Source organism: Anopheles coluzzii, chromosome 3, assembly GCF_943734685.1.
Source record: "Anopheles coluzzii chromosome 3, AcolN3, whole genome shotgun sequence".
In the NCBI taxonomy this organism is placed as follows: Eukaryota; Metazoa; Arthropoda; class Insecta; order Diptera; family Culicidae; genus Anopheles; species Anopheles coluzzii.
The window spans coordinates 13,976,075-13,990,266 of NC_064671.1; positions in this window are offsets into that span (position 1 = coordinate 13,976,075).

Genomic DNA, 14,192 nt, shown 5'->3' on the forward strand with positions numbered 1-14,192 from the left:
AAATCAAGCAAGTTCCTGTAGTGGTTATAGTCCTAAAATCTTTAAAAACAGGACATTGGAGATTTCTTTCCAGGATATTTTTGTCATGGCGTACTGTCACTAAAATAAGCAACAGAAATGAGTTTTCTGTAAGTAATTTCCAAAGGCCAAAAATTCACCTGACTGGCTGAGTGAAAAATCTACTTCAAATCTCAAATGCTTATACTCTGCCGGGTGTGAGTTGACGACAGGTGTTATACAGTACCTTGGCCATATTTTCATCATTCTAATTTATACTATTTTTTCGATCAATTTACGCAAGAAATCAATATTATAGAAATAATCCTTGCTATTCATACAAACAAAGCTTGAAAACTAAGTTCCATTTATATTATACACTTTGTTTGGAAACCCTGTTTACCACCACTATAGGAACACAATACGACGACTATAGGAACGATACCATCATTATAGGTGCAACAAAGCAGTCACAAAAATATGTATTTTTTCGGAAATTGATTGCGTTTCATGGTAAAATTGGTTGTAATTGCGAAGATAAAACATATTCCAATTCCCATGTGCTAAAATGTTCATAATCTACCTTCCTGACTCTTTAAATCGATTAAAACACATCTGTGCACCACTATTAAAAAACAAATTACATTTTGTATTTTTTCCTTTGCGATTGATTAGGCATTTTCTTGATATCTACTTAACCTTTTTTATATATTAAATATAAACGATATGTTTGGTTTGTTTTTTTTTTCGCTTTTATTCCTTTATATTTATTTTCGTCTTTTACTTTCCTATATTTTATTTCACCTCTTTATTACTAGATCATTTTTTCTTGTTTCTTTTCTTTAAGACATTCACACTTCTTATCTATTATTGTGTTCTTCAATTCCTTAGCCACTTTATTCTCTCTCTCACTTCTTTTTTTAAGTAAATCGTTCCAATTTTGCCATTGCGGGTAGATTGGTTCCCCCGTAGCAAAGATTGAAAGTTACGTATAGTATCTCGAACTGCGGTATAAGACTAACATGATCAGCTTCGTCCGTTACGATTAGTTCCAATTTAATTTCACTCAAATGTTCATGCAGGGCAAAACCATACTCATAATGGTTTTTTTACCAGCTACGTCGAGTTGAGTAATAAGTTGAACAATTTTTACACCCCTCCCAGTCACTTCATAAACGTATAAATTCAATTTGCAAATATTTTTCACTTAAGCGCTTCATTCGGTTGATTTCATTCGCCGAAACAGCAAAACCATGATTACAATTTCATCGCGGCTAGTAACGGGGCTCGTCGGGCTTTTCCGCCGAAACTATTCGTAACGCATACTTTTCTCGCCAAAACTGCGTTCGTCGTTCGTCTCGTCGGGTGAGTTCACATCCGGTCGCCACGAATGGGAAGTGGTGCGCATTCCCGCAGGCTGTTTTTAACGAGATATTTTAGTTTGTCATATTTTCACTGCGTGGTATGCCTTCTGCCGAATAGCCCTTTTCTTCCACCGTGCCGTACCGTTACGATGCTAAGTTGCTGCTTTTTCGCTGGTACGGGTGAGGTGGGCAAAATTCGTTTTGCATGCTCTAAGGATTGTGCCACGTGGTTTTGTGCAGCTATGAGCGATGTCTCAGGCTCGCAAGTATGCGGCAAACAATTTCTTGCCATTGTCTTCCCATCCTCCACCAGCCCACCCCTATCCTGGGTTGGATTTTGGAAGTAAAAGAGACGTGAGATACGTTAGTCGTGGATAGAGTGCTTTATGGCTGTGCTTGTCTAATAAAACGCATATAATGTTTTGCATTGTTTTGAAAATAATTTCAATAAATAAGATATGTTATTACTTATCCCTTAAATCTTAACATAAAACAGTTAATATATGGTTGATAAATTATCAATCTTCTCCACCCGGTTCCAGCTCCCTGCTAGGTGGATCAAACACTTATTATGGCATTTTCAACACATTCGCGGTGGGCGTTCGCGATGCTACACGAAACAGATATTTGAGCTTATTCTGCATGCAATAGCCTGCAGCAGCTGCTGACAGAATGCAGTCTGCGCTGCGATGAAACAAGGAGGCTCTGTTGTTTCGCACATCACGTGATTCGCCCGTGCGATGGCATCCGTCGGGCGGCGTTCCGGCCCAGGATGGGGGGTAGTCGGATACGGCATTTCGCTCGAAGAGAAATTGTTCTTGGAAGCGAAAGCCGAACCTTCATAACACGCAGTGTTATGGGGTTTTGGGGATGGATAAAACGGTGAATTGTTGCAAAGTTACCGAGAAGGTAGGAATAGTTGCTGCAGCATATTGGAACGCGCTTTAGGAACGTTCTTCGTGCGAGCGAAATTATCCAAATAACGTCTGTAGCTGCATAAGGGTTATATTTGATGGTACCATTTCTCCTATTTCCGGAGGTTTTTCTGCTGACAAGCGCTAGTATCGTACGCAAATATTACCACACCCTTTTACTTGTGATGATGAGCGGTAATGAAATAAGACGACGTGGTAACACATTGCAGCACATGGCGTCGCGGCTTAGAACTTGGCCAACAGCAAGTGTGTTGTCTTGGTGTGATGTAATTGTAGGGGAAGGCGGGTGGCTCCACTGGCACATTCTCCACTCACTTGCGCAGCGATGTATGTTTTATTAGCGATTCAATAATGCAATCGGTGCCATTTCTGTAACATTCCACCGGAGTAACACTTATTGCCAATATTACATTCCACAAGCCACTTGGCAGAATGGACCACAATCCTAGTGTTCGCCGTAAGTATGATCCCCTCGGGGACCCGCTCGGGGGGAGGCCCTTGGAAAGTGACAAAGTTCAATACCATTCCAAGTATCTGTCTCTGTGCCTGCATTCTGCAAGTCGCGCTGGAATAATAACCGAAGCGATGGTGAAAATTCCACCGACAGGCGACATATTTGTGGGCCTTCGGCAGGAACCAAAGGCCGGCGACATTACAACTCAGTGACAGACGGCTGGTATAAACAGATCCGTCCCGGGGAAGGGTTGTAAAAATGGTTCAGACAACCATATTGCTCCATAAAGGGTGGGCAAAATCTGTTTAGACATCATCGAAGCGTTCGAATATTGGAATGTCTATCGAATGGATCGTACTGGAAACGTACGCTTCACCGTCGAGGGAAGTATTTGCCGACGCTTTATCTAGATTTGCGTGCTCAAACTAGCCTCGATTGAATTCTTCCATCACATTTTCTGATGTCTGATAATGTAATCGCATCTGGTTAGTTGGTTAAGTTACAGCCAAACAACTTTACGCTAGATTTTGGTTTGTCGGACAAAAAACTTTATCGTCGTACTAGGAACAGATACCCTTTCATATCCGATCCCCAACTTATCTTAGCGAAATTATTACAACAACTTCCCGCTCCACTTCCGTTCCCTTGCCCAACAGGACGTGATGTGAAAGAGAAGTGTTGTTTGATGAATGCGAATCTGATTCGGATGTGTTCTGGATTGTTGCCTCTTGCTTCCTTTTTTCCAACTGAGGGCAAAAAATAAGGCAAACCTTGAAACCAGTGGCTAGCAACTACGCTCGCGGCTAACCATCGTTGCAATGACACAATGGAACTTTTGATTAAATTTTCCTGGTTCCACCTCCTCAACTTCCCTTTCGCTCCCTTAGAGAGTCGGTTAACAATTTCCGGGTGTGTCCAGCGCTTTCCCAAGCCGTATCGAGCCAACACATAATGGTGGCGGTGATTCGTAATAAACTATCAATGGGTGTCGTTTTATTCGTGTCCGCAAGTTCGCTAACTTTGTCATCGCAAAGTTTCATCGCTTTCCGGGTGGAATAGGTGTTACCGATGGTCACAAAACGGAGAGGATGTAATCAGATTTGCGATCTGGACAGTGATGTGTAATAGGATCGGGTTGAGTTGGGTGTTGGTTTTTTTTATGAGGTTAGAGTTTTTGCAGGTGATAAGCATCGAAAGGTGTCATGAGAATAACTCAAACCGATATGCTAGAATAAAGATTAGATTAGTGAAGTGTTCTGTGAAACAACATAAAAATCAACAAACAAATTACGCATGGGGAACCATCTTTGTATTCGTTGGTATTTTCTAGACGAAACTATCAGGCTCAGCATTTAAAGGCATTTATGTGTAAAGTTAAAGCAAATCACATGCTCATTGATATGAAAATCATGTATGACAATTGGTCTTGCTACCGAAAAGAAAGTTGTTTTTTCAATACACTAATATTTGATCGCGGGTTTTGAAGTAAAACTAACTAATACATTATGTTTCCCTAATGATTATTGTACAATTAAGTATGACAAGCTCAATCGCTTTTTTATTTCGAAATACATTTCTTCTTATGAAGATTATGTTGAAAAGCCGTGTAGCAGATTGAATGAAAAATGTTGAATAAAATTGAATCCGAAAAATCTTACAATTAAACAATGTTTTATTAGTCTTCATCTAAACATGGTCTTTGACTTCACAGTAAAAAAAAAACTAAAATGATTTATACTTTTTGGACTAAGACCAGTTGTGTTATTTAGGAGAAACGATCTGTTAAGAACTTTTTAAATTCACTGGAACTTAAATAAATTTTAAATATCAAGTGCAACTGGAAGATAATAACCCCAAAACTGGCGTTTGCATATCATACCAAGAGATGAAAGTTTTGATATTTGCAAACGAAATTATGACAATGTTCGAAACGTTGGTTTTACGTTTTAAGATGGTACCCCCTGAGAAACCTTTGCTACTTGCATGGATTTCAATTTAATTTTGCTAAAAGTACTTTCTTTTCTTCAATCATGAAATCTTGATGGGGTTACTTCAAATCTTCAAATAAAGTAACACTGCAACACATCTGACCCAAAACGAATGCTTGAAAGTATGGTCCTCAAAATCCTAGAGGCTAAAGAATGTACAAAGCAATTGATATGGAAGCCAGCACCAAACCCAACCTCTAATGCGGATTGACAATCGAAGATGTGTCATAGCGAAACCAACGGAATCCATTACACTGCAACAGTGGTAGCTTCTGTTGTGTTGGGTTGGATTGTTGAAATCGACACCTACCAACCAACGTTGTCCGCATGCTTCTGCAGCATAATCTTCGTGTGGTGCCAGTGTTCGTTTCAGTCAAAGACGCTCTCGCCCCGAGAGACCCTTTTTGTCCGGCTGTAGCTAATGGATCTCGCAAATGATAGCAATTTTCTGAAGAACCATCCGTTGGCTTGGAAGATGCAGAATCCGCCTGGTGCATTGCTTTTATCCCCAAATGGAGTCCCATATATCAGCTGTAGGAGCTGTTGCCGAGTTGCGTTCTTCATCTCTCGTATCATCCAGCATTCAAGCTTGACCATCCGACCAGATGGTTCCGGGTAGTTTATTTTACTTTTTTTATTTTGTCACATCCATACAGTGTTGTGGAAATGATTCTATTTTCTTGTGATGCTGCTGCTGCTGCTGCTGCCGCTTGTACAGCCAGTTTCAAAGCCAAACATCCACTGCGCACGCAACACTGGCGTGAATGGTTTGCAGCTAAACTGCATTAGAATAATTGAATTTTCAAACAAAATTTTCCATTTGCTAGCATTTTGGAATGTGTTACAGTTTGGTGTAAGGAACAGTGAAAAAGGGAAGTAGTTTTTGAATAGATTATCAGCGAGGGAGTGCTGTAGCGCAAAGGACGCCGTTTTACCAGAATTTGATATCACTGCTGTCTTTGTCTGGGTGCATTTAGCGGCTATGAATGTGTTGTTTCTTTGCTGTGTTTTGTTTAATATTTTTTCTGGGTGATACATCAATCTGATATAGTATATGACATTTAAAATTTGATTTTTGATGTTTCTAGTGATAGCATTAATGTAAATATAAAGGTGACACTCCTTTTAAGCAAATTTTTCAACAAAATGAGCTCTTTTTCAGAGGAGCTACTTGTAATGGGAACTAGAACCTATAGAGCTGCTAGATATCCTCATAATTGCAAAACGAATGAACTCACTGGAATAATTAAGTAATAATTAGTAATTACACTACATACATTAAAAAATGATTTCTTTCTTAACAATTGTTTTTATCAAAACAATTATGGAAAGTGATTTTTTGGAACTTTTAATAAAAGTTCAGTGATCTATGCGCGGTTAATGATAGCTATTGTCACTTGGAGATTTCAAACGTTTTTGAAGAATCTAAATGAAAATAATTATTTTACCTAAATATCTTTTCTTAAATAATACTAATATTATTGTTTCTATTTTGAAACTGTCAATTTAAAGATTTTGCGAAACTAATAGTTTTTCTTTATATTGAAATATTTCATTGTTTTGCGTTTAAGTAATACAGTATCGGACATTAAGATAGGACCCTTTTTTTTTCAATGCACCGTGCACTTGTTTTGCCACGTTACTTGTGTTTGTGTGTGTGTATGTGTGTATGTGTGTGTGTGAGTGTGTGTGTGTGTGTGTGTGTGTGTGTATATGTGTGTGTGCGTGTGCATGTGTGTGTGTGTGTAGTAGTAGAAAGAGAGTGTGCTTTTTAATGTGTATTAGCAAGTGCGCGGGTTTGTGTCTGAAAAACATAGCTTGCCATGATGTCATATTGCGTTGAAATTATTCTTATTATGTGTGTTATCATGTGAAACATTGTGCGTTTACACTTGGATAAAAACTAAAGTTTGCATCGACAGCAGCGCTTGTTCCTCGGACGAAAACGCAGGTGTGCTGTTTCATGAATGTGAATGCGACACCGGTGCGAAATGGACATGCGCACAATAGCAATGAACTCGGCATTCCCTCGCAGGTGTTTCTCCAGTGCACGCCATTGAAAGGCCTTCGTGCATCTCTGCGTTGCACGTTGTGTGCGAATGGTAAACTTTGTGCGTGCATTGAGCTGGCGCGCAGTTATTCTTTTCAATGGGCGTTTTGTTTCATGAGCGCGGCAGTATTCTTTTCTCGATTTTGAAGGGAAGACGCTTACTCGCGTACTCGTTGATAGTTTTTATCCATGCGATGTTTTCGCTGCTCCAAAACGATGTAATTCATCGCGTATAGAAGTAGAACGCAGGCAGAGCACGGGATCAGCCGTGTCCAAGTTTTTAACCAGCGCGTTCTTGACGGTCCAAGCAAGCAATGTTAGTAACAATGGGTCGAGGTAAACGTTGTACCGATCATCAGCGCCATATGTAAAAGCGAATGGCTGCTGCTGGCATTAAGCGCATAAGGATCGAGTTCGTAATGGAACGATCGCGCACTTTTGTGGCAAACGCGCTTCGGACAACCGAAACGTGCTTAGACAATTGAAACGCGCTTGGACAACCGAAACGCGCAAGTCAACCGGACGTCCTCAGAAGACCACGGCGAAAGAAGACCGTAACATTGTTAATATATCGAAAACACACTGATCGCGAGGGCGGTGGTCCTGCTTATCACACCAAAAACCTAACCCAAAACACAAAAAAACTACTTACAAATCTATCCGAAACGACCTACTTGTGAAACAAACACACACATCAATACACATTCAAACATACATCCACACACACACATACACACACACACACACACACACACACACACACACACACACACACACACACACACACACACACACACACACACACACACACACACACACACACACACACACACACACACACACACACACACACACACAAACACACATACACACACACACACACACACACACACACACACACACAAACACAAGCACATACAAACCACACATAAACTTGGCCCAACGGGTGCACGGTGCGTTAAAAAACCAATGCCCTATCTTTCTGTCCGATACTGTACTTCCCGTGCGTATGTTACTTACATATTTATGTAGTATTATAACTATAAAACTATAAAACCATAAAACTATAAAACCAATGTCGATTGCAGTACCCCGCGTTATTATTTGTATCGTCTTTGCACGTGTAACCTTTTGAAGATATCTCTCATCTTCAATGTTATCGACCTTGACAAACGCCTTGCATTGAAAAACATTCTGAGAGATTTTTTGTTTGGCAACTTCCAAACACTCATTCTACATTGTCGGTCACCTTATTTACTCCACATTTATCTTCAATACATGAAATGGAACTATTATGTAATTATCTGTATCGCAATCGGAATGATCCAAACGGCTCAACGTGATGGCTCTCGCTAGAACAATGATTTTCACCGGTGCGTGGCACAGGAAAGGGGACAACCGGAGAATGCTCTTTCACACAACCCAGGATTCTCTCTCCATTTCTCCTGACATTGGTTGACGGATTATGCCCGCCTCCTATCCGGGCGGTGGCCCAACCCCCACCGACTAAAGGCCGGATCCCAGACGCACTCGAAATCACTCGACATATTGTTTTCGACGAATGGATGGGATGGATTTTTGTCTATAAATGCAATGGTCCGCTTTTGATTGGGGCGATGAGGAAGGTGCAGTGGAGAGCACGTGGCAAAGACAGCGGGAACACGGAGTCACGGTGTTTGGCAGCCAAAAGGTAAGGACTGCCGGCGCTGTTCGTCAGCTGCCCGAGCTGCCAGGAGAGCATTATCCGTGGTGAATTGTTTTCAATTGCCATTTCGCTTGACAGATTAAACATGGCCGTGCTCGTCGTTGCTCTTCGTCGTAGTTGGGTTCGTCTTTATTGTGCGCGCTATGCCTTTGGTGTGAGATGCATGGAAGGAGGGGAGTCTGGTGGGGCAGATGAAGGAGGATGGAATTATCGCATCCCGAAAGGACGCGCAACGCGTCGGCCGTGGTAGCGGTAATTGTGGTCTATTGTGTACCACCAACCACCACCAGAAGCGATCGTTGCTAGCAGCAGGGATCTGGTTCGAAGGACCAAAACGAGGTGGTTGGTTTGGCTGTCAAACTCTGGGCTGGAGAGACACACACACACACACCCCACCACGAGCCTTTAAAGAGGCGGGGACGAGAGTTCTCCTCAGCTCAAAGTCGTTGGACAAATAAACCCGTCACCTTAGTGCTTTCTCCACGTGTGCGTGTGTATCTTTACCATTCCACTCCATTTTTCGGTAAGCCACACAGCCCTCAAACCTCCACCGCGACGAGCGAGTCGAAGCAACAAGCAGGCAAACCTCAAATGGTAGGCTCTTTGAAGCGGGGAGAATGTTGAAAAATTATCCACTACACCACCGAAACCGTATCAGATGCCATGTCCTGGTGTGGCCTGTACATGGAAAACCCCACAAAACACATACAGCTGTGTGTATGTGTGCTTTTGGGTGACATGCAGAAACAAGCGGAAAAGCGTCGGAGCTGGTTGCACCCGTAACACACATTTGCACCGAAGTGTATGAGCGGGGAAAGTGAAATTCCGTTGGGCAGCCCGAAAGATTAATGGTCGCACTGACAACTGACGATACAAAATAGATAAATTATCCGGTTCGTTTCTTTCGATAATCAAACGCATCCGCCAACCGCTTCACCTTGGGGTGTAACCTCGGGAAGGGAGGCTGTGAGTTGAAGGATAATCTAAACTTCCCCATCCTCGTGGTGGATGCGAACGGAAGGAACATCTTCTGCATCGACACCCTGGTGCACGGTCGGAGGCCGTGGCCATGGAGTTTTTGGTCGGTTGACAGCCGACAAGATCAACATGTGTGCCATGACTGTCGTGTCGTGTTTTCTTCTGAACAAAACCTTTCGACATGAGTGCAAGGAACAATTTGTGCGGTTAGTAGAGTAGGGCGCTTCCCGGGCAGATGTGGCATCGTGTGCGTGGAGGTTGTTTTTTTGTGCGCTCGAATGATGTGAAAAATATTGTTTTAGTGGTGAATGTTAGCTGTCAGTTGCACATTGAAGGAAGAGAAATTGTGCCAAGGATGGTTATTGAATTTGAAGAACATGAAAATTGAATGCTAATCTTGTCGGGCGAATGTAGTCATGATTGTGTTGTAAGATGGTTTTGGAGATTATTGTTGATTGTTAAATAACACAATAATGATAATAATGGACACTGTAAAAGAAAAACACTATTTATTGCGTTCATCCATTTGCAATGAATTCGAGAGCAATACATTAAAGTATAGCCTTAAATTTAACTTTTGCTCTATATATGATTTTGACTAAAGACGGAATCTAATCTTTATCACAAATCATCTTCTACTACTTCTTTGGCTCAACACCCGCTGTCGGTCAAGGCCTGCCTGTACCACTTATGGGCTTGGCTTTCAGTGACTAATTGATTCCCCCCATAGCAGGATTGTCAGTCGTACGTATGGCGGCGCGGTCTATTTGGGGATTGAACCCATGACGGGCATGTTGTTAAGTCGTACGAGTTGACGACTGTACTACGAGACCGGCTATCAAAAATCATATTTAAGTTAATAGTTAACCAGTTTTTTTAATTCAAGTTGTACTCTTTACCGTCCTCTTCCAACTTCTTCTTTTGTCATAACTTCGCATCGAAATCAGGAGCAAAATGAACATGAGCGTAAGGATGCCGATCCTATTATCCATGTTCCATGATCCATGTTATGGAATGAAAATGGCTTATCTATTCCGTAATGAGATTATTTTCATGTTTAAAAACATAGGAAGCGTAGAATACCTATATTAATAGGAGAAAATCGGTCGTTGTGAAGGAAGAGACGTTTTGGAAATAGACTGTGTGTGGATTAAGTGCCAGTTGATTAGACACTCAATATATCTTCTATATATATTCAGATTTATCTTCTGATATAGCAATTTTGAGTATATATTTCCAATAAGAAGTTTCAAACAACAAATATAATAGAGTAAGTAGAGTCCTTAACTCGCGCGACTTAACAACGAGCTCGTTGTGAGTTCAAGCCTAGAATGAATCGTCCCCCCGTAGTAAGGATTGATTATGTTTTTATGTTAATTTTTGTATGCACAACAACAGATCAAGCTTTTCATACATTATGTGCAATTTAAATTAAGTATTGATATAGACCGATAAAGCCACACAGCAAATAATTCCATCCAGCTTTAAAATGTTCTAATGTTATTTGAACAATTGTGTAAAACTCGTACGCAATCTAATTCCATATCAACGATCAAATCATTGTTTGAAATCATGGAATGTTTTGCCCAATCTGTGCATCATGATATTCTTTAGTTACCCATAAATGAAATAGATTGTTTGTAACTTTCATTCCAAATCAAGCGTCGTATGCTGCCTGCAACGGTGTAGTGCCAACCAATAGATAACGCTTTCAAATGAGCGTTCCAAGAACTTCGATATAAGTTCAATTACATTTCAGATCAAAAGCATTCCAATCAAGCTGCACAATACCATTCGGTTGAATAAAGACGCTTTCCTTAAAGGATCTACATTTGCTGGATGGAGATTTGCAAATATCTGCAATTCAACGCCAAACAGCAACAAAAAAAAAAAAACACACACACACACACACACAAGTCTCAAAATCCACAACAATCAAACAGAATAATAGAAACAGAAATTACAAGACTGGCTGGCGGGATGATTTGCACGCGATCATCACCACCAACGAGCACCCACCCAGCGTACAATTTCCCCGAGCAAATGAAACAAATTCCAGCTAAATAGAATATCGTTCAAATCTGTTTTCTTCCTGCGAGTTCGCAATTCAATCGAAAGCCTAAATTGCTGGCAGGCGTTTCCGGACCGATGCCTTTCACGCGCGACTCTCTCCACTTGCGCTCGGGCTTGCTTTCTTAATTGAATGAAATCAAACATCGCCTGATTGGATCAGGAGAAGCCCGAGATTTGAGTACAATGATGTGCGTTTTTTCTCTCTTTCTTTCCGCGGGTCCTAATACCGTAAGATACTGAGCGAAAAGTCACGTGGCCGACCCAGCGAAGTGATCAGCGCGAAGTATTGAATTCGAATTAATTCCCCCGGGCTTTGGACGGTGCAAAAGTTGCGGGCTTAGAGATTGATGATAAAACATTGACATAATGAATACAAGGGACAAGCTAAAGCCGAATTGAATCTTGTTTCGAGAAAGTTAACAAGGGCAAACTGGATTTATTCCCATTCTAAATGATCTGACATGATTTAGATCTAGTTAAGTGATGTCATACTTCTATGAAATGAAAACTCATACTTCTCTAATGCAGTTATGAGAGGATTTATTAAATTTTTGAAACAGTTACCTTTCGGGTAGGAATTTTTGCCGCTGAACAGTGTCCTTCTTGGAATTAGTTCCACTATACGGCTGCAATTCGCTACGCTAAATCAATCTTTTGTATGCTGTTTAATCCTATCCCTCGGTGGTTTCGAGTTTTGTTAATTTTTCCATTTAACACATTTTCCTTCTTTCTTTCCCTTCAAACTGTCCCACCATCTGCTTCTATTATGACGTTATTTTTTACCCACTTCCTAGAATATTTCAAGAACGTGCCCATGAGAGTTTTATACTATTTTATGTCCGGGAATGTATTTGTTATTCGCGTCACATACTTCGCACATGAGTGGGTCGTGAAAATCCGGATAATAGCGCGTTTTCTACTGCTTGGTGTGAGGCAACGAAAGACGCCACATCGCAGGCTCTGATGTTATAGAAGGGAATGTTTAATTCTTTAAAAAGTATGATTTAATACAATACAAAGTGCATTGAGTCCATAGAAGTATTGTAGATTTTCAGTGATTTTCAGTCAGTTTTTGAAAGATATAATAAATTAAAGTACAAATCTGATTCGTTCACAGATTTCTGAACGCGATTGAACTTAAACGATACATTCTTTCACTTACTCAAAATTGAATCTTTGAAGAACATTCCTATCTCCTAATCCACGCTCTATGCCCAAAACTTCCCTCCGTCGGAAGCATCGACGACATAGTTTCGTTTCACTCAATTCAATTGGTTTTTTATTGATATGGAAGGTACGTGTGCCAGTGAAGCAGTCATTTCAAGCTCCGTTTCATTGCCACTAACTCCGAAACTCTGCAGTCGTGGGGCAAAACTGGGTGGTAGTTTTCCCTCCCTTCGGCAGAACAATTCTCGCTGCCTATCGATTGCCTCTCCGGTTGAGCGAGATCGCTAATGAAGCCGTGGCAGAAATATTCAAAGTCATGGGAAAAATACCGAGTCATGGGCTAAGGGAAAAGAACAATCATTAGGCCGTAAATTTCACACCCTAACTTTTTTCAATTTGCCTGAGATCCTTTTCTGCGCGTTTTGAACTGTTTTTTTTTTTGTTTTTCGGTGGCAGAGGTAAATTAAGCGATGGTGGTGCATTGATTTGGTTCGATAAAAAGGCTCGTTCTTTAAAAAGTTAAGACAGTGTAGCAGCAGAAACAAAAACTCACTGAAGTATACAATAGACACAGTTTTTCTATTGTTTTAAATCGGCAGAATGTAAGAACGGTATCGTGCACATGATGAGAAAGGAAATCGGGACTAGCATGAGTTTCCATAATTGAATTAAATAACATTAAGTCGATCGTGGCTTAGGGCTTAGGGTGGAAAATCAATGCAAAATAGGGGTGTTGTTTATTTCGCACTTGGTTTTCTTATTTTATGATGCTTGAAGATTTGGCTAGATTTGGTATCGTGAAGCAATCAGAGTTTGGTATTTAATTAGAAGAAGTTGCTATCTAGTGTTGCCTACTGCCTGATCAGATAATACCATCGTAATCATTTTTGACCTACATTTGTGTCGTTTGTGGGTAGTTTACTTCTTGAAATAATAAATAAACTTGTCGTATGGTGTGTGAGTTATCATTTTAAACAAACTATACGACTTTAATTTGCAATCTGCAAATGGGATAAAGATTCTTTTTTATCTACTATTCATCTCATGTATGTAAAACTTTAAACTGTTAAGTAAAAAAGTAGCTGCTGTAATCAGTAATATATTAATATATTGACGCATAAGCAAATGTTATATATTTAAAGTGTATATTTTGATTATTTTGTTTTGCATGGCCATGCCAAATTTCATAATTGTTTATTAATATAAATATTAATATTTTACTGGCTCGTCAGGGTATTACGTATTTGTAGTAAGGCGGAAAACAATGTTCTACAGCCAACTCTCTCTTATTTGAGAGGCGATGGGACTGTCGAATAAGAGGGGTTTTCAAATTAAAGAGGTTGAAAGTAAATGAAAGATCCGTACAAACAAGCAGGAGATAGAACATTTAGTATGCAGCCTTAACTGTTGCTATAGGAAACTGCGAACAAGATTGTCAATTTGAGCATACATTTTAGAGTGGAAAATTTTCAAATTAGAGA